An 18,803-nucleotide genomic window follows, 5' to 3' on the forward strand; every position below is an offset into this window, starting at 1 on the left:
CTTCTTGTTTCATGTCTTTCCCGACGGCGATGTTATCTTCCACCAGAAGAATTGTCCGTATCTCGGAGGCAGAACCATGCTGCAGTAGCTTGAGGAGCATTATATTGGTCGCACGTTGATATTTCGGTGACCAAATTCCCTGATGTAACTTGTATGGAATCCAACTGGTTCACTATCGGGTGCCATCACCACGTACGCATGTTACTTACACGAATTACATGACTTGTGCGTAGATGTCTAATGCCAGATAAACCTTTTAACAAACTGTCGAATCTCTGATAAGGAGAATCAGTGATTTATTTCGTTCCAAAGACGGAAAAAAAGTTATTAAGCAGGTAGTCATAATGCTTCTGCTCTTTAGTTTATTTCAAAATATACCTGATAGTATTATGGATTGAAATTAATAAACTTGCAGAGTAAGCTATTGTCTTCACATGACTGTGCCGTTACAGGCTATTTAGGTTAAAAGTATTCATTCGTAAGAAGCAGTAATATTACATTCCACACAAATGTGATACATCAAGTTCTTAAAGGCTACACTTGTGTGTTCCAAACGCTTCTAATAACTATCACTAAGTGCGATGTGGCGCAGATCCTACCAGCCTGCTCTTTCTCTCTCCCTCTCCCACTCTTTCTCCCCCTCTCCCTAACCCCTCTCTCTTTCTTCCTGCTCTATGAAAGAGCTCTCCACACTATACTGTTTGATGTTCTCCTTTACCAACTCAGTATGCGTATGGAAAGAACTGGTCACCCTTACAGTAAGCCATGTACAGTAGTTACAGATTCAGCAATTTCTACAGTAATGAGGATTCGGGTTTTACTTCTCATTTACGACGAGATCATTACAGACGGAAAGAAACCTAAAACTGAGGAAGAATGTGTCCTGTCTTTTCGAAAGGAAACATCCTGCCATGTGCCATGAATGACTGAGAGAAACCACAGAAAATCCAAATGTGCGTGGCTGGTCAGCGCTTTGAACCAAAGTCCTTAGCACTAGGATCATGCAACAAACACTACTATGTTTCTAATTTACTCTAATTTGTTAATGTCAATAGGCACATTTCAGTTCTGAAAAGGTTATGTTTGCACAAAAAATAAACTTGATAAATATTATTACAAACTGTTTATTGGATAACAATACGAGCTCTTGACTACTAATCAATTCTGTGGAAATCACACATCAATAGCAATATTTGCCCTGCAAGTTGTAGCTGATTTACCCTGTGCATTAATAGAGACTAAACCGATCTTTGAATCATTAATTTCCACTTGCAGGTTACGTATAAGATGGCTTTCAGGGCAACAAAAATTTGATGTTCAGTATTTCAGATAATTATTAGCTGATGTGAAAAATTTAAAATACTGTCCAAATCAACCTGTTAATTCGTATAATCTTACATTGAAAGGTTGGACACAGTAAGTCGGGTAATAAAGTGAGAAATTGTGGCGTATCAAATGACGCACAAATTACCCAAGCTATATTTATCTAGGACTTTAGAGTGAGAATACTTAGGGACTTCCAACAAATTTCAGTAGTAATTTGAAATGTTTCGTAAATTACTGTCACTGACACAACCCCCCCCCCCCCCCCCCCCAATCGGCCTCGGCGCCCCCTACCATGTCTGAGGTACTGAAAGGAAACAAATCTACCACTTACTATATTTTGTGTCTTCATGCACTATAAATTCAGCATCAGATAAGACGCTGTAGTTTATTATTGCTTAACTATTATGTGCTCGCTACACATTATTCAGACTGACTCCTTATGCTATTACACCTATCACTTTACCTAAAAAAGTACATTATTGTATGATGTAGTTCAGCAGGTATGTCGTCACAAACAATGAGATGTGCGAAAAACTAGCTTTTGGCTGAAGTCATATTTCTTAATGTATCAGGCATGGTGGATTAGAGGTACCATTTCTAGGTGATGTCTTCCTAGAGGTTTTAATTTTTCAAATTTGCTAGCGCTTATTCGGCTTCGCCTCCACAACTGTGCATTTCCTAAATGAACTGCACTTCTGTTTCTTCTGGCACATATTGGGTTTGATGGTCAAGTGGCAGAAACATTAGCATACATCGTCACTTTAGGAAACCAAAATCGAATCTGTAATTGCACGAGGAGAAAACTGGCCTTGATCAACAGAACATCAGAAAGCACAATAGTAGTGGAGCAACAGGGGTATCAGCACAGTCTGCATTGTCACAAGATCTCGCAAGAGTCATGGGCCAAGGCTGCATTGTATCCAGATAACTGCAAATGGTGAATGTCGTCCTTCCTCAATGTCCTGGGCAGCTCTCCTTGAAGCTTCTAGGATGAAGTCCTGAGATAGATGTCCTCCTTCAAGGCAACATGTAAGTAACCTCCTGACACAATCAGTAAACTGTTATCTAAAAGTCGGCCACTTGGCCTTATCACTTTTATTACTGATCGTCCAAAATTACTGTACAGCTAGGTACTTCATAATGTATCACTTTTATCTACAATATTTAAGGCCCAGTCACATTTTTATCCAACAATATTTATTTTTTCTCACCAGTCCACTTGTCCCTTGTGTTTTGTTGAGATTGTCAAGCAGACAGCACACTTCTGTCTGTTTATTTGCACACCTAACGTTTCCTCAACCTTCTATGCAATTTCGATATTTGCAATTTGTAGCAGAGTATTGTACCCAATGACTCTTCTGAAAGCACTCCATGATATGACAGTCTTACTCCATTGATGTCCAGGGTTCTGGGGCCATTTGTTACAATTTTGCTCATATTCTAGAAAAATGCTCTTTTCCAGATCATAAATAATTGTTTAACGAATTTAAACAAGACACTACCAACTGTAGGTTTGGTCAGTAATACTTAACATCGATTAGATGTATAATAATTTAGTGCTTAGGTCTGTTTTAAGGAATACCCTACACACTATCAGTTCATCTAAGACAATTCTTATACCATGAAATTACTGTGTACATGTAAATAATGGTGGGAATTAGGAACGTTTCTACAGCCATGCCACATTCACACATAATATATGGGTGTTACCACTTGATCAGGAATGTAGGTGGATGTATGCACTGTTGAATTAGTCCTGTAGTACATGATACACATTTATGCTTTGGTTGATTGTAGGGTAGGTAGGGTACAAAGTTTACATTACGCTTACCAGCGTCTGCACCAGTTAGTGCTCTCACACTTTCACAGTCGGAGAGAGAGAGAGAGAGAGAGAGAGAGAGAGAGTGGATGCACCACAGCCCCCAAGAGCTCCCACAGGGTATGGCAGATTGGACAGATAGCTCTTTGCAACCAGTTAACAACCACCAGGACCGCTACCACTCTCATTACCAAGAAATGCTACTTTCGAGCTGAGGACATGGCCAGCTACCACCAAATCCACCTCCTGAGTCGACTAGACATTAAGTGTGAATAACGATTTTCTCAGTAGCAGCAGCACCTTGCCAGATTGGTGACGGAATGATGGGAGGCTTTTGTTTTGTGTGTGTGTGTGTGCGTGTGTGTGTGTGTGTGTGTGTGTGTGTGTGTGTGTGTGTGTGTGTGTATGGCTAAAAGGACAATGCATGCCTGATAAGATGTGTCAGTATTTGCTGGTGAGCAGTCCTCAGATTAAAACGCACTTAGTGGACATCGTATAGTATGTAAGCAGTCTTAAACTCCAAAAATTTTATAACTTTAATTTTTTCTAGACGTGGAATGATAATAACGTTCCATAGCCATGACTTTTTTTCGGAGCAGGAAAAGTACGCTAGCCAATCTCTACGTCACCTGTTCTAACGGAAAGAATTATAGCATTGCGCTAGCGATCGTCAGTTCCCTGCAGGTCTTCCTGTAAGTCGCTACAGCCCGTTGCAACCCTCGCTTACAGAGCAGAATCGTCTGCGAACAGTTTCCATGTATCAAGAAGCTTCGTGTGCTTTTGGAGGTCATCTATTACCTTTCTCAGCAGTGAAGCAGGCAGTTTCTTTAAAAAGGTAGCGAACTTCAACCTGCACTAGATAACAGTATCAGCACGGCTGACACCTATATTTACTAATTAAAAAAATGTTGCCACAGCAACATCAATCGAGGTACACTAATCGATCAAAACTACATGAACAGGTAGTAATAATAGTACTAACAATGTAGTGACTGGAAATATAGTGCCTCACCGGTAAGAATCGTTACGCGCATTTTATCAGTTGTTTCGGTTGGTATTGTTTTTAATGCATTGGTCTGTTTCCGGTTAGAAGCAAAACGGTTTTATGTGGTTATTCGATAGAGTGATCGCAAATCAGTCTACAGCGACATTTGTTAGATTGGTGTAAATTAAGAGAGACGTTAAAGAAGACAAATAATTGCCAGTACTCAATAGTAAAGGAAGCGGGTGGTGTGATTATTCACCTCCACTGTAAATATGACACAGAGGTCGTAGGAATAATTAAAGAAAGATGGGAATGCATGTGCACCGTGACCATTACTTTGCTCAGTATTTGTATAGCCAGAAAAACATCAAAATCTTTAACACTTTCCGCAATGTAGAATAATCGGTGGTGAATATACATGCCGAAAAATGAATTAATCCTTCGAGTCATGTATAGTTTAACAGTATTACACACAGAAGCGAGAGCTACGTAAAGCTTTACCTCACTGTTCACTTTTCCCCACGTGCTTTGCAGAGTGGAATGATTTGGCAATTATAGCTGTTCACCTGCAACACATAGGTCGACCTGATAGTCTCGCCAACTTACGTTGTATGGTGGAGAGTACAAGCAACATTTAACCCACATCTAAGTCCAATTCACATCGAAAAAATGATTGTCTTTAAAAAGATCCTGTATTAGATTAAATTCTTCGTGACTGGAGGGAACAATAAAGCTCTCCGTTATATGAAACTCCTCCATTGTAACTATCTATGCAGGAGTCTATTAAGCATCTCGATAGAACCATACCACTGCGTGTCTGCTCCTCTTCGTTGGACTGCATCTGAACCTTCATTAATGTCTCCTTTTTGTGTGGTGTATTTGGTTACAAATCAAGTTTATTACTACGTTATTTTTTCGCCAGGGCACTTTATAAAATTGCCTTCCAACCTCCAGACGCATGCTACACTATTCTGGGAAAATTACAAAACATAGCACAATGTACTGCTTGTTAGTATAAAAAATTGTATATCACCATCACCATAGAGCTATGAATCAAGAGAGGGACCTGAGTATGCCTACTTAATACGATCCCAGTAGCCACAACCAATCATGTAACGTGGTTTTATGGGTAGTAGTGACGAAGGAAGTGTCAAGAATTAAAACTGATTAGACATTATCTGCCTGTGTACAGAACGCTGGGCCGCATGGGATTAGCCGAGCGGTCTAGGGCGCTGCAGTCATGGACTGTGCGGTTGGTCCCAGCGGAGGTTCGAGTCCTCCCTTGGGCATGGGTGTGTGTGTTTGTCCTTAGGATAATTTAGCTTAAGTAGTGTGTAAGCTTAACGACTGATGATCTTAGCAGTTAAGTCCCATAAGATTTCACACACATTTGAACATTTTTGAACAGAATGGCAGTGGGTCCTCGCTTAAACAAAGCTGCATTATTTGGAAGTATATACTCGTATAATTAGATATTATTTTTTTGTTAAGTTCACTATAGGACCTCTAATGCAATATAAACTGTACAGAATATAGAAAATTATCTAGTATGTCCAAAGTATCACATACATATGGTAAAAGCTTTCCAAACCATCATATTTTTTGCAAGTACATCAACATGTAATCACTCTCATTTAGCAACTGCAAACATCTTGTATCCCTATTGCATATTCAGATTTTCCCTATCTTCCATATTTTCATTTCTTTTTTTTTCAAATCGGTCTTATTTTCCCATATTCTGTGTGAAAATGTACAATACTATCTGTGCTCGTATTGCTTAACTTGTTTGCTTAGTACCTTTCAGTGATTTGGATACTCCCAGCAATCCAGAGAGAAACTTCAAAGTGTCTGCAAGATTACTTGGATGGGGAATTGTAATTGGTATGCACGGTAAAGATAGTGTTTATATTTTACATTCATGCAATGCACACACATACAGTTTAGCAGAGTGTGCAAGTTGCCTCTGGTGTCCTATTAACATGTCTTGAAACACCTGTTAAAGGAAGATTCAACTGTTCCTTACAGTTGTATTGTGTAGGGACTAAAATAACATGGAGTTTTAGAAACCCTTTGGGACACCGTCTACATCAAGCAACAGGAGTATTGCATGACAATTATGGGCTTTCATACTACAATCCTGTTTCTCTAATACTGGTGAACGTAGGAATTAGAATCTGTGTGTTACTGACTGTTTATTAACAGAAACAGATAATTTTTCCAGGTTAGAGCATCAAATCATGATTACTAAACATAATTTTTCTTATCTCCTCTAATGTGACAAACATAAAGTGAGTTTACCATTTTAGTCACCAAAACCTTTGATGTTTGTTTATGTCCCACAGACAGAGTTGGGGGTTTGGGTGGGGTGTGAGGGTGTCCATAATCACTCTGCTATTTCCTTGATAGTTTCCTCGCTTACACAGGGCCTGGTACCATACTAGATAGTTACATCTCCCCATATCTCACGTTTAGTGGAAGAGGTCCGGAAAAAGTAGATTCGGTGTCAAATTTGTTAGGTGTTCATCCAGTGACAGCCTGTAAGCATAAAGTTTCTCATATCTCTATCACTTTCAGTGGGGTCGATATGATCCCATATGGACATTCGTTTCCCCTCATTTTCAAAACTATTATTTTCAAAGTCTATGACTCTTTCTTTCTGAGTCACTTGTATCCAGTGCTGTTTTGTTCATTATTATATTTACAACGTATTACAATTTATTCTTGGTTTATTCACTGAGTACTACGGCAGTCAATACAATCCCAGTTTAAAATTTTTGCTTGATCTTTGAATACAACTTTTATGAAAATAGAGTGACGACTCTTACGTCTAACAGCTACTATACGAAAGGCCTCCACCAGTTAAAATATTAATTCCCGCAAATTTTTGTACCTTTTTTAGGATTTCGTGCCTCAGCTGTTGTTGTACCCTTTCTAGTATGATTGGGTTCAGTATGTCCCCATAAAAACTTTGAAAATATGTGTCTCCCTTAAGTTAAAATCTTCTCCGTTATTAGGCCAAGTCATAATTACTTCTAGAATAATAGACGTTTCGACCCCTCTGCTGGGATTTTCTTCAGCATATTTCGGTGTCCAGTACTGCTAGAAATGGTCAGAGACCAGTTTCTCGTTCTCTTATAAAGGATAGTTTTCCCGAGTTTGTATTGGAGAATTGGGAGTAATGGTTAAAATGCCTGTGGCTACTACTAGTGGTCCATCGTCATAAGATAATATTCCCGCTCAGATGCACAAGAAGGGGCGTTATTCGCTAAACTCTTGTGTATACTACTGGTGCCCATTGTCACTGAATAGAAAAGCACTAGTCCACACTTACGCTGGAGAAGGATTATTGGTTGAAATTCCTCCTGCTGCTATTGATTGGCCGTCATCATTGGCTAGATGCGAAACAGACAGTGCAAGAGAGAGGGAATGTTTACCTAAAATATTATTGTCCACCGAGGTGACATGTCCCGCGTCGTTTGTGTTGCACGCACACCACATCCGCATATTTACTTCCTAGATATCGGGGAGCCACGATGCTGGAAGGCTGTAGCTGTCCTTTCTGTTGAAATTGCATCCATTCTAGGAAATTTCAACCGCTTTCCGACATCTGTTACAATCGATGTCAGAGCCGCAGTTCTCACGAGTTCCGCTAGCCGATTTTACACTTCGTTTTAGCCGCACGTGCCGTTCGTGTTTCTTAGTGCGGTCAGGTGCATCCGGTTTCCTTCGAAAAAGACCTTTTATTTTGTTTTGTCTAAAGAAAGATGTCTGGATACCATTTTCTTTTTTTTTTTTTTTTTTTAGAATTCTGCTTATGTGGTCAGTCACCCCAGGAACGAACAATAACGTAACTGAGTGAGAAGATAGTACCTCGTCATTCTTATTAGCGTGATTAATATTCCGCCTAAAAGCCCTATCGATTGAACAACTATCATAACAATTTGTCTCCATTGTCTTCTTTAAAAATTTCTACTCAGATTCCAGGTTGTCATCATCGCTGATACGGAAGACACGTGAAGACAGTGTGTTAAGAACTGGTTGATTCTGGTCTGGGTGGTGATAGGAAGTGGCATCTAAATATCTGTTTGTGTTGGTTGGCTTTCTATACACTCTGTGACATATAGTGTTATCAGATCTTCGTATACCAACACATCTAGGAATGGTAAGCCGACCTCACTCTCAACCTCCAAGGTAAATTTGATTTTGGGGTGAATTCCATTTCAGAAATTATGGAAGGCATGAAGTTCTTCTTCACTATGTGACCACTTAACCATTGCATCATCCACATGGCGGAGACAGCAAGAAGGTTTCAGAGGGTCACTACTTAACACATGTTGTTTGAAATGTTCCATAAAAATGTCACCTGCATTTGGTGGTATGGTTGAACTCATAACAATGCCACCAGCCTGATGATAGAATTCACCATTGTATTGTAAACAGCTCGAAAGGAGACATAATTCAATTAAGTCATAAAGAACTGGAGGAACTTTCTACCTCCTGATCTCCACTGTATCTGATACTGGTACGTTAGTCATATCAAAGCTAACAAGCATGTCAGCTGCAGATATCTTCACTGGCCATATAATTCAAAAAATGTTTCGAATCTTCGACAAAGGTATTTGTTTTACCAACTAGTTGTCTCAGTTTACCAGATAAAAGTCGTGCTAAAATATAAGCTGGCGACTCAATCCCACTGACGACAGGCTTCAAAGGTATATTTTGTTGAACCTACGGAGTCCATACGTTCTGCGTGAGACAGGTATTTCAGGTGTTAGATTCTTTGTAATAGAGCTGTAAAATCTGGAGTGTGATATCAGATTTTTCACTTTCCGAATGATTCTGTTAGTCGGATCTCTTTTTTAACTGCGATGCATAGTTTCATCTAGTAGTAGTTCCATCTTCCTGCGATTATCCATAGCGTTCGAAACAACGGTAACGTTCCCCTTATCCGATTTCATTACAAAGATGCTTTCGTTTCTCAAGAGTCCATTAAGAGTTTTTTTTTTTTTTTGTTTCTGTTTTTTTTTCCCCTGCGTCGATATGCTGCTTTTGGGAGGTTTCGATTTCCGTAGAATCTTGTCTTACTACTTCGACCTGTACCTTTGGATGACAAAAAAAAGGATGCTTCGGCGGCACTTACGATTTCTTCAACAGGTATTCTCTTCGGTGTAGATGCGAAATTCAGACCTTCGCCGGACCTGAAACAGCTTCTTCATCGAACACTTCTGACAAGAGATTCACCACTATTAGTTCACGATTTCTTCAACAGGTATTCTCTTCGGTGTAGATGCGAAATTCAGACCTTCGCCGGACCTGAAACAGCTTCTTCATCGAACACTTCTGACAAGAGATTCACCACTATTAGTTCAGGATCTACAATGGCGCCTTCCTTGCGCACTTTAACCGCTAGCTTCTCGAACTTCTCTTTTTGTTTCATAGCATTGAAATCCGAAAACCTCCTGAATGATCAAACGTTATTCTGCCCACTTTATCCCAGTCCTGGGGTGAGAGAGCTGGCGCCAGTGAACATGCAGCTCAATTAAAACGGAGCCAGCATAATTTATGTGCCTGTGTATCTGCTGTATTCTTATACGAAGAAGAGCTTGGCTCGCCCTTTGGTAGATCCTCCTGACTTTCCCTGTCTCCACATGATGGCTAATTCTGGCGAATTCGGGGCTCGGCTCTGAGCAAAATGTCTCTGAGCACTATGGGACGCAACTGCTGTGGTCATAAGTCCCCTAGAACTTAGAACTACTTAAACCTAACTAACCTAAGGACAGCACACAACACCCAGCCATCACGAGGCAGAGAAAATCCCTGACCCCGCCGGGAACCGAACCCGGGAACCCGGGCGTGGGAAGCGAAAACGCTACCGCAGCGAATTCGGGAATAACATCATTGCTATGACCGGGAGAGAAAGCCACATAGATTAGTAATTTACCTCTTCTTCTGCGGAGGTTCTCCAGTCTTATGATGGTGGTATAAACCTGTCAACCATACAAGCGTTTTATGCTAGTTCGCAGACTTTCGTAGCCGCTGTCACTAAAGTTAAAATCTTCTGGGCTGTTAGACTGCTTCATTTCAAACAATAACCCTCATCCAGCGTAAGTATGGTATAGTATGGTGACGTTGGAACGCCACTAGTACCTACAAGAGTTTAGCCAATAATGTCCCTTCTTCTGCATCAGCGCGGGAATAGTCGCCGATGACGATGGCCCAACAATGGTAGCCACAAGAGTCTTAACCATTACTTCGACTTCTCCAGTAGAAACGTGGGATAACTTCTTTTATAAGAGAAAGCGGCACTAGTCTGTGACAGTGTTCTAGCTATAGTGGACACCGAAACATCCTAACAAGCTCCCAGAAGTGGAGTCGAAACGTCCATTATTTTAGAACGAAATATGATGCGGCCTAAGAACCAGAAGATTTCAACTTTATTGACAATGGCCTCGAGAGCCTGCAGACTTACATATGTCTCTCTTGTTGTCAAAACCATTACTTTCAAAATATATGACTTTCTTCCCATGAGTCAGAAGCATTCAATAATGTTCTGTTCAGTTTCATATTTAGTACACATTAAAACTTATTCATGTTCTTTTGTTCTGAGTACTGCTGGGTCAGTATGATCCTAATCTAAATTTCTTCCTATTGTTCGAATGTAACATTTATGGAAATTAAATGATGAGTGCTATGAGGAACCACTGTAATGTACGTATGTGTCTATATTAGTTCTTCATTATTAGCCAGTACATCATTTGGAAATTATTTGAGGCCTTTATGACCCCAGCAAAACTTAGTGAAATAAAAAAAAATCCTGACAGTCTGAGGGATGTATAATGAAGATACAAGATGTTTGGAACTGGCGGAAATAATGTTGCCTTGAGAAAACGTGCTACAGATTTCAGGCCATGAGGGTCCCAACTGCGGTGTCCACGCCACCACTGCCACCACTGCCACCATCATTGCCGGTTTTACGAACTACTGCCAGTCTGCTGATAATATACTAATATGAGTTCATGTACTACTCATTTTGACAGGACGATATGCTGTTAATGGATGGCTTAACTACAGATTTCACGTATGATTCGGCTTTCCATTTGATACTGCTGGGAAGAAGCAAGTAAAATAATCTACGAGGGCAGTTCAATAAGTAATGCAACACATTTTTTTCTGAAACAGGGGTTGTTTTATTCAGCATTGAAATACACCAGGTTATTCCCCAATCTTTTAGCTGCACAACACTATTTTTCAACGTAATCCCCATTCAATGCTACGGCCTTACGCCACCTTGAAATGAGGGCCTGTATGCCTGCACGGTACCATTCCACTGGTCGATGTCGGAGCCAACGTCGTACTGCATCAATAACTTCTTCATCATCCGCGTAGTGCCTCCCACGGATTGCGTCCTTCATTGGGCCAAACATATGGAAATCCGACGGTGCGAGATCGGGGCTGTAGGGTGCATGAGGAAGAACAGTCCACTGAAGTTTTGTGAGCTCCTCTCGGGTGCGAAGACTTGTGTGAGGTCTTGCGTTGTCATGAAGAAGGAGAAGTTCGTTCAGATTTTTGTGCCTGCGAACACGCTGAAGTCGTTTCTTCAATTTCTGAAGAGTAGCACAATACACTTCAGAGTCGATCGTTTGACCATGGGGAAGGACATCGAACTGAATAACCCCTTCAGCGTCCCAGAAGACTGTAACCTTGACTTTACCGGCTGAGGGTATGGCTTTAAACTTTTTCTTGGTAGGGGAGTGGGTGTGGCGCCACTCCATTGATTGCCGTTTTGTTTCAGGTTCGAAGTGATGAACCCATGTTTCATCGCCTGTAACAATCTTTGACAAGAAATTGTCACCCTCAGCCACATGACGAGCAAGCAATTCCGCACAGATGGTTCTCCTTTGCTCTTTATGGTGTTCGGTTAGACAACGAGGGACCCAGCGGGAACAAACCTTTGAATATCCCAACTGGTGAACAATTGTGACAGCACTACCAACAGAGATGTCAAGTTGAGCACTGAGTTGTTTGATGGTGATCCGTCGATCATCTCGAACGAGTGTGTTCGCACGCTCCGCCATTGCAGGAGTCACAGCTGTGCACAGCTGTCACAGCGGGAGATCAGACGGTCTTCCTTGACCTTGCGGCGATGATGACACACGCTTTGCCCAACGACTCACCGTGCTTTTGTCCACTGCCAGATCACCGTAGACATTCTGCAAGCGCCTATGAATATCTGAGATGCCCTGGTTTTCCGCCAAAAGAAACTCGATTACTGCCCGTTGTTTGCAACGCACATCCGTTACAGACGCCATTTTAACAGCTCCGTACAGCACTGCCACCTGTCGGAAGTCAATGAGACTATACGAGACGAAGCGGGAATGTTTGAAAATATTCCACACGAAATTTCCGGTTTTTTCAACCAAAATTGGCCGAGAAAAAAAATGTGTTGCATTACTTATTGAACTGCCCTCGTATATCAGATTGTGTACATGAAACGTTCGCAGTAGTGTGATTCATGACTTAATGAACGCTGATGTAGTAGCTGGTGTCATTGGTACCCGTTGGGTGGTTAATTGCTCTCTTCGCTCACGGGTGGTGATTGATGAAAGGGGTCGCAGCCTCTGGAGAGATAGCACCAACTCGTTTTAACACCCTCTTTCTGTCATGCATCACCAATGGCTGGCATATCACCTGACAAGATGCCCAGATGCGCAATGAGATATTCTTATCACACATCAGCAGCAGAAACTGTTATTTCAGATTTATTACATCGATAACTAAGCCATTGGCTGGAAGAAAAGCTAATGAACAGAAAACATTCAGCTATCTTGTATTCTGTAACATGCCTCCCAAAATATTTTAAGAATCCATGTTTTTACGGCTATCATTTTTAGAGGTGTACATGTTTTCGGTCCAATGAAACACTATAAGTCATTGTTTCACTGTAATGACCTGTAAATATTTTCCTGGCACTAAATTTCAGACAGCATAGGAACCACAGAAACGCTATGAATCATTACTTCACCCTGATGATCTACAGATGAATGTGTGTATGTGAAGACAATCCAATTTTGGAGGGGACCTGTTCCATTTCGTATAATTAGAGGCGGCGGAAGGGGTGAAGATGCGGTAACTGTTCGGCATATGTAGAAAATTGTTTCTCACCACTTTATTACTACCTCTTAGGTAAATCATGGATCTTTGTAGCACTCATACCATTACCACTCAACAAATGATATGTCCATTTTACTTTCTCGCAGTCCCCTCCAATAAAGGGAGTAATGGGGATATGTAGTTACATAATATCAAACTATGACATAAATGTGAGGAAATTATCAAGAAGGCAGTGTTATTATGCATGACTAGTCTGTTGGACTCTGTGGAGAGCTGTCTTAAATGTATACAAACATCACTGATTTTGTGGATAAACCTATTCTATATTCAGTAATCAGATAGATTATATAATGGTAAGACAGAGATTTAGGAACCAGGTTTTAAATTGTAAGACATTTCCAGGGGCAGATGTGGACTCTGACCACAATCTATTGGTTATGACCTGTAGATTAAAACTGAAGAAACTGCAAAAAATTGGGAATTTAAGGAGATGGGAGCTGGATAAACTGAAAGAACCAGAGGTTGTACAGAGTTTCAGGGAGAGCATAAGGGAACAATTGACAGGAATGGGGGAAAGAAATACAGTAGAAGAGGAATGGGTAGCTTTGAGAGATGAAGTAGTGAAGGCAGCAGAGGATCAAGTAGGTAAAAAGACGAGGGCTAGTAGAAATCCTTGGGTAACAGAAGAAATATTGAATTTAATTGATGAAATGAGAAAATATAAAAATGCAGTAAATGAAGCAGGCAAAAAGGAATACAAACGTCTCAAAAATGAGATCGACAGGAAGTGCAAAATGGCTAAGCAGGGATGACTAGAGGACAAATGTAAGGATGTAGAGGCTTATCTCACTAGGGGTAAGATAGATACTGCCTACAGGAAAATTAGAGAGACCTTTGGAGATAAGAGAACCACTTGTATGAACATCAAGAGCTCAGATGGAAACCCAGTTCTAAGCAAAGAAGGGAAAACAGAAAGGTGGAAGGAGTATATAGAGGGTCTATACAATGGCAATGTACTTGAGGACAATATTATGGAAATGGAAGAGGATGTAGATGAAGATGAAATGGTAGATACGATACTGCGTGAAGAGTTTGACAGAGCACTGAAAGACCTGAGTCGAAACAAGGCCCCAGGAGTAGACAACATTCCATTGGAAGTAATGACGTCCGCGGGAGAGCCAGTCCTGATAAAACTCTACCATATGGTGAGCAAGATGTATGAAACAGGTGAAATACCCTCAGACTTCAAGAAGAATATAATAATTCCAATCCCAAAGAAAGCAGGTGTTGACAGATGTGAAAATTACCGAACAATCAGTTTAATAAGCCACAGCTGCAAAATACTAACACGAATTCTTTACAGACAAATGGAAAAACTAGTAGAAGCCGACCTCGGGGAAGATCAGTTTGGATTTCGTAGAAATACTGGAACACGTGAGGCAATACTGACCTTACGACTTATCTTAGAAGAAAGATTAAGGAAAGGCAAACCTACATTTCTAGCATTTGTAGACTTATAGAAAGCTTTTGACTATGTTGACTGGAATACTCTCTTTCAAATTTTAAAGGTGGCAGGGGTAAAATACAGGGAGCGAAAGGCTATTTACAATTTGTACAGAAACCAGATGGCAGTATATAGAGTCGAGGGACATGAAAGGGAAGCAGCGGTTGGGAAGGGAGTAAGACAGGGTTGTAGCCTCTCCCCGATGTTATTCAATCTGTATATTGAGCAAGCAGTAAAGGAAACAAAAGAAAAGTTCGGAGTAGGTATTAAAATACATGGAGAAGAAATAAAAACTTTGAGGTTCGCCGATGACATTGTAATTCTGTCAGAGACAGCAAACAACTTGGAAGAGCAGTTGAACGGAATGGATGGTATCTTGAAGGGAGGATATAAGATGAACATCAACAAAAGCAAAACGAGGATAATGGAATGTAGTCGAATTAAGTCGGGTGATGCTGAGGGAATTAGATTAGGAAATGAGACACTTAGAGTAGTAAAGGAGTTTTGCTATTTGGGGAGCAAAATAACTGATGATGGTCGAAGTAGAGAGGATATAAAATGTAGACTGGCAAGGAAAGCGTTTCTGAAGAAGTGAAATTTGTTAACATCGAGTATAGATTTAAGTGTCAGGAAGTCATTTCTGAAAGTATTTGTATGGAGTGTAGCCATGTATGGAAGTGAAACATGGACGGTAAATAGTTTGGACAGGAAGAGAATAGAAGTTTTCGAAATGTGGTGCTACAGAAGAATGCTGAAGATTAGATGGGTAATCACATAACTAATGAGGAAGTATTGAATAGGATTGGGGAGAAGAGAAGTTTGTGGCACAACTTGACCAGAAGAAGGGATCGGTTGGTAGGACATGTTCTGAGGCATCAAGGGATCACCAATTTAGTATTGGAGGGCAGCGTAGAGGGTAAAAATCGTAGGGGGAGACCAAGAGATGAATACACTAAGCAGATTGTGAAGGATGTAGGTTGCAGTAGGTACTGGGAGATGAAGAAGCTTGCACAGGATAGAGTAGCATGGAGAGCTGCATCAAACCAGTCTCAGGACTGAAGACTACAACAACAACAACATATTCAGTACATTAGAGGATACACGAAGAAAAGCTATTTTTAAACCGCTATTTAATGACATAATGAAGTGTATTGCACTGAGAAATAACTGATTCCGTTATCACATGAACCATTTGATACATAGCAATTATAATTCTTTGCCTACACTCACCATTATTAAACTATCGTGACTACAGTGTCAAAATTCAGACTTGGCACACAGTACTTCCGCTTGTCTCCCATATTGTTAAAACCAACATTTTATTTTACTCCCAACCCAATACTACAGTTGTATCATCTATTAACAGGTACTTCAAGCAGTAGTTTTAAAACAGCTGCATCAACTTTCACACTCCACTAAGTTGTATCAGTGTGCATTGCATGAAAGAAAAAAAACACACAGTTCCATTACCAAGTATACCAGATTTAATTTACCACCCAAGTAATCTTGCAGAAACTTTGCGGATTCCTTCTGTCTTGGTGGAGGAATAAAAATAATTGCTGAATACTAAGGAAATATAGTAGGGCAAGCAATATTAACACAAATATTCTTTTACATTTTGCTCACAAAGTGTACGGTAAAATGTGTAAAATATGGAAAAATATAGAATCTTATGGAATAATATTGAAAATCTGCACATGGACAGTCTGTATAAATACAGCTAACATCCAGAGAATTCAGTTCTTAATAAGACTACATCGCAATATTGACACCTCCATAAAACTACTGCCAATAATATCACTTTACATGACACTTTGTGGCTACTGTGATCGTATTAAGTTTGTGTACTCCAGTACCTCGCCCGCTTCATAATTCTAAGGTGATGGCAGTATGCATTTTTCACACTCACAAGCAGTATGTTGTGCAAAAGGCCCAGAAAACCACAGTATGTTTCTTATGGTTGGAAGGCAATTACATAAAAGTGGCCTGCCTAAAAATGAAGATAGTATTAAGCTTCGATTTATAACCACTGTGTTTGATACCACTCGAATAATAAACGATAATAGAGTGCCTGATACAAATCCAGTAAAGAGCAACACAGACGCAGTTACGAAGTCATACTTACATGCTAAACAGCCGATCAGTACATGCGAGGTATAATGCACTGCAGAGAGTTTTACTCTTGGACGTATCGGAGAGAGTACATTACTTCATCCAACATCATGAAATTAGACAGAGGCCTCTCTATTTTATTTTTACATTTTCTGTCAATGGAACAAGGACCTGGATAAAACATTATGTGTGCCTTCCACCACAACGTCAAATAGCACTAAATCCTGACATATCGCATATATCTGTGTGTAGCATTTTAAGCTATTTCTACCACAAAGTTTAAACCCACTTTTCAGTATACATATACAGCACATGTAACTGTACATTGTGGAGGGCTACTTGCACAGATTTAGTGGTCTTCTGCCTATATGAATACAGAGCAAGGGAAAAGCGATTGTTTTCATGTGCTCTAATCTCTCATCTAATTCCGAAAACCTCTGTGTGAGTTTCATATCAGTGCTCACATAGGAATGATCACACCTTGCGCCACCTCCCCAGAAAAGTCATGCTGCTGCTAGACACTCTAAAGAGAGAATTGTTCCACACACTTAATCTCTAGTCGTCTCAAGAAGTGGCTATGGTGATCGTAGGTCATGTGCTCAGATGTGAAGTGACAGATCACGGTCATGAGACTGACAGCATGTCTGGTGGTCGTTAACTGTTGGAAAGAGCTATCTGTCCAGTCCACCATTTTCTGTGGCAGATCTTGGGGGCTGTGGTGCATCGTTCAACACTACATATCTTCATGGACGTTGCTATCCAAGTCGTAACACTGATGTACGGTGTATGAGTACGAAATTGCTGTAGAAATGTTCCTAATTCCCATTGTTATTTACATATCCACAGTAATATCATGCTATCTATCTTCTTCTTAGGGAAGCTGACAGTGTGTCAGCCATTGTCTCTTTTAACATATACCTAACACAAGGTCCACACATATCTATCCATGTTAAGCAATAATTTCTATCACCATAGTATGCTGTAAATTGTTTAAATATGTCATTTAAATGGTACTATGTGTTACTTGTTAAATATTTATTTATGATCTCAGAAAGAGTGGATATGTTTTGGAAAATCAGTAAAATTGTGAGAAATAACCCCAGTACTGTATATACAGATGGAGAACGACTTATATGATAGGGTACTTGCTGAAATGTTATTGAGCACAATAGTCTGCTACAAACTGCAGAAAATGTAATTATTTAACAAGCTGAAGGATATGTCAGGCCTGTAGATGGGCAGCATGCAAGTGAAGATCCTGCCGGATGGTGTACAGAGCACAAGTGACAAGTTGTGCTGATGGTTGGACTGGTGGAGGATTATCAGCGTTTTTGGGAAATAGATTATTATGATTGGGTGTTGAACAATGAGAATAAAGTCGGTGTACCATTAATACCACTAACTGAACAATACATTATGACAGATCGTTGACAAAAGTTAATGGCTAGTTTGTAGGGTACAATGGACCCCTTGTCCCTAGATGACACTGACATTACGTGAGGAAATTTGGCAAGGAGGACATTGAACCTTAGGATATATATGGCAACACTGTGTCCTTGGCCTATGAACTTTGGGGGATATGGCAACAATGGAGGCTGTGCAAATACCTCTACTCACAGTATGTATCAACCATGCAATTACTCCAGAGTGCAGCAATCCTGTGAACCACAATTCCCTAGTTACATGTAATTTACTGGACAATATGTCTCTTACACACTGAAGGCAGAAATGGGAGCAAAGCAAGATTTCTTATTGTACTACGCGGAAGAACATTGTATTGTCAAGAAAATACACAGGTGGTTCAACATTTTCCTGCTAATTGTATTACCAGAGGAAAGTAAATGTATTGTGCGATTTTGTTAACCTTTCCTAAGAACAGTTTATGATTTAGCCTTAAGGTTAGGATAAATAGAAAGGCCACACACAAAAAGTATGTAATTCCCAAC

General features: G+C 40.2%; 1 protein-coding gene across 3 annotated transcripts in view; it reads left to right on the forward strand.

Annotated features, from left to right (window-relative positions):
* LOC126100485 (fatty acyl-CoA reductase 1-like) overlaps positions 1 to 18,803 on the forward strand; it is a 501,954-nt gene that overhangs the window by 134,652 nt on the left and 348,499 nt on the right. The gene's annotated exons all lie outside the window — the stretch shown is intronic.

Source organism: Schistocerca cancellata, chromosome 9 (genome assembly GCF_023864275.1).
Source record: "Schistocerca cancellata isolate TAMUIC-IGC-003103 chromosome 9, iqSchCanc2.1, whole genome shotgun sequence".
NCBI lineage: Eukaryota > Metazoa > Arthropoda > Insecta > Orthoptera > Acrididae > Schistocerca > Schistocerca cancellata.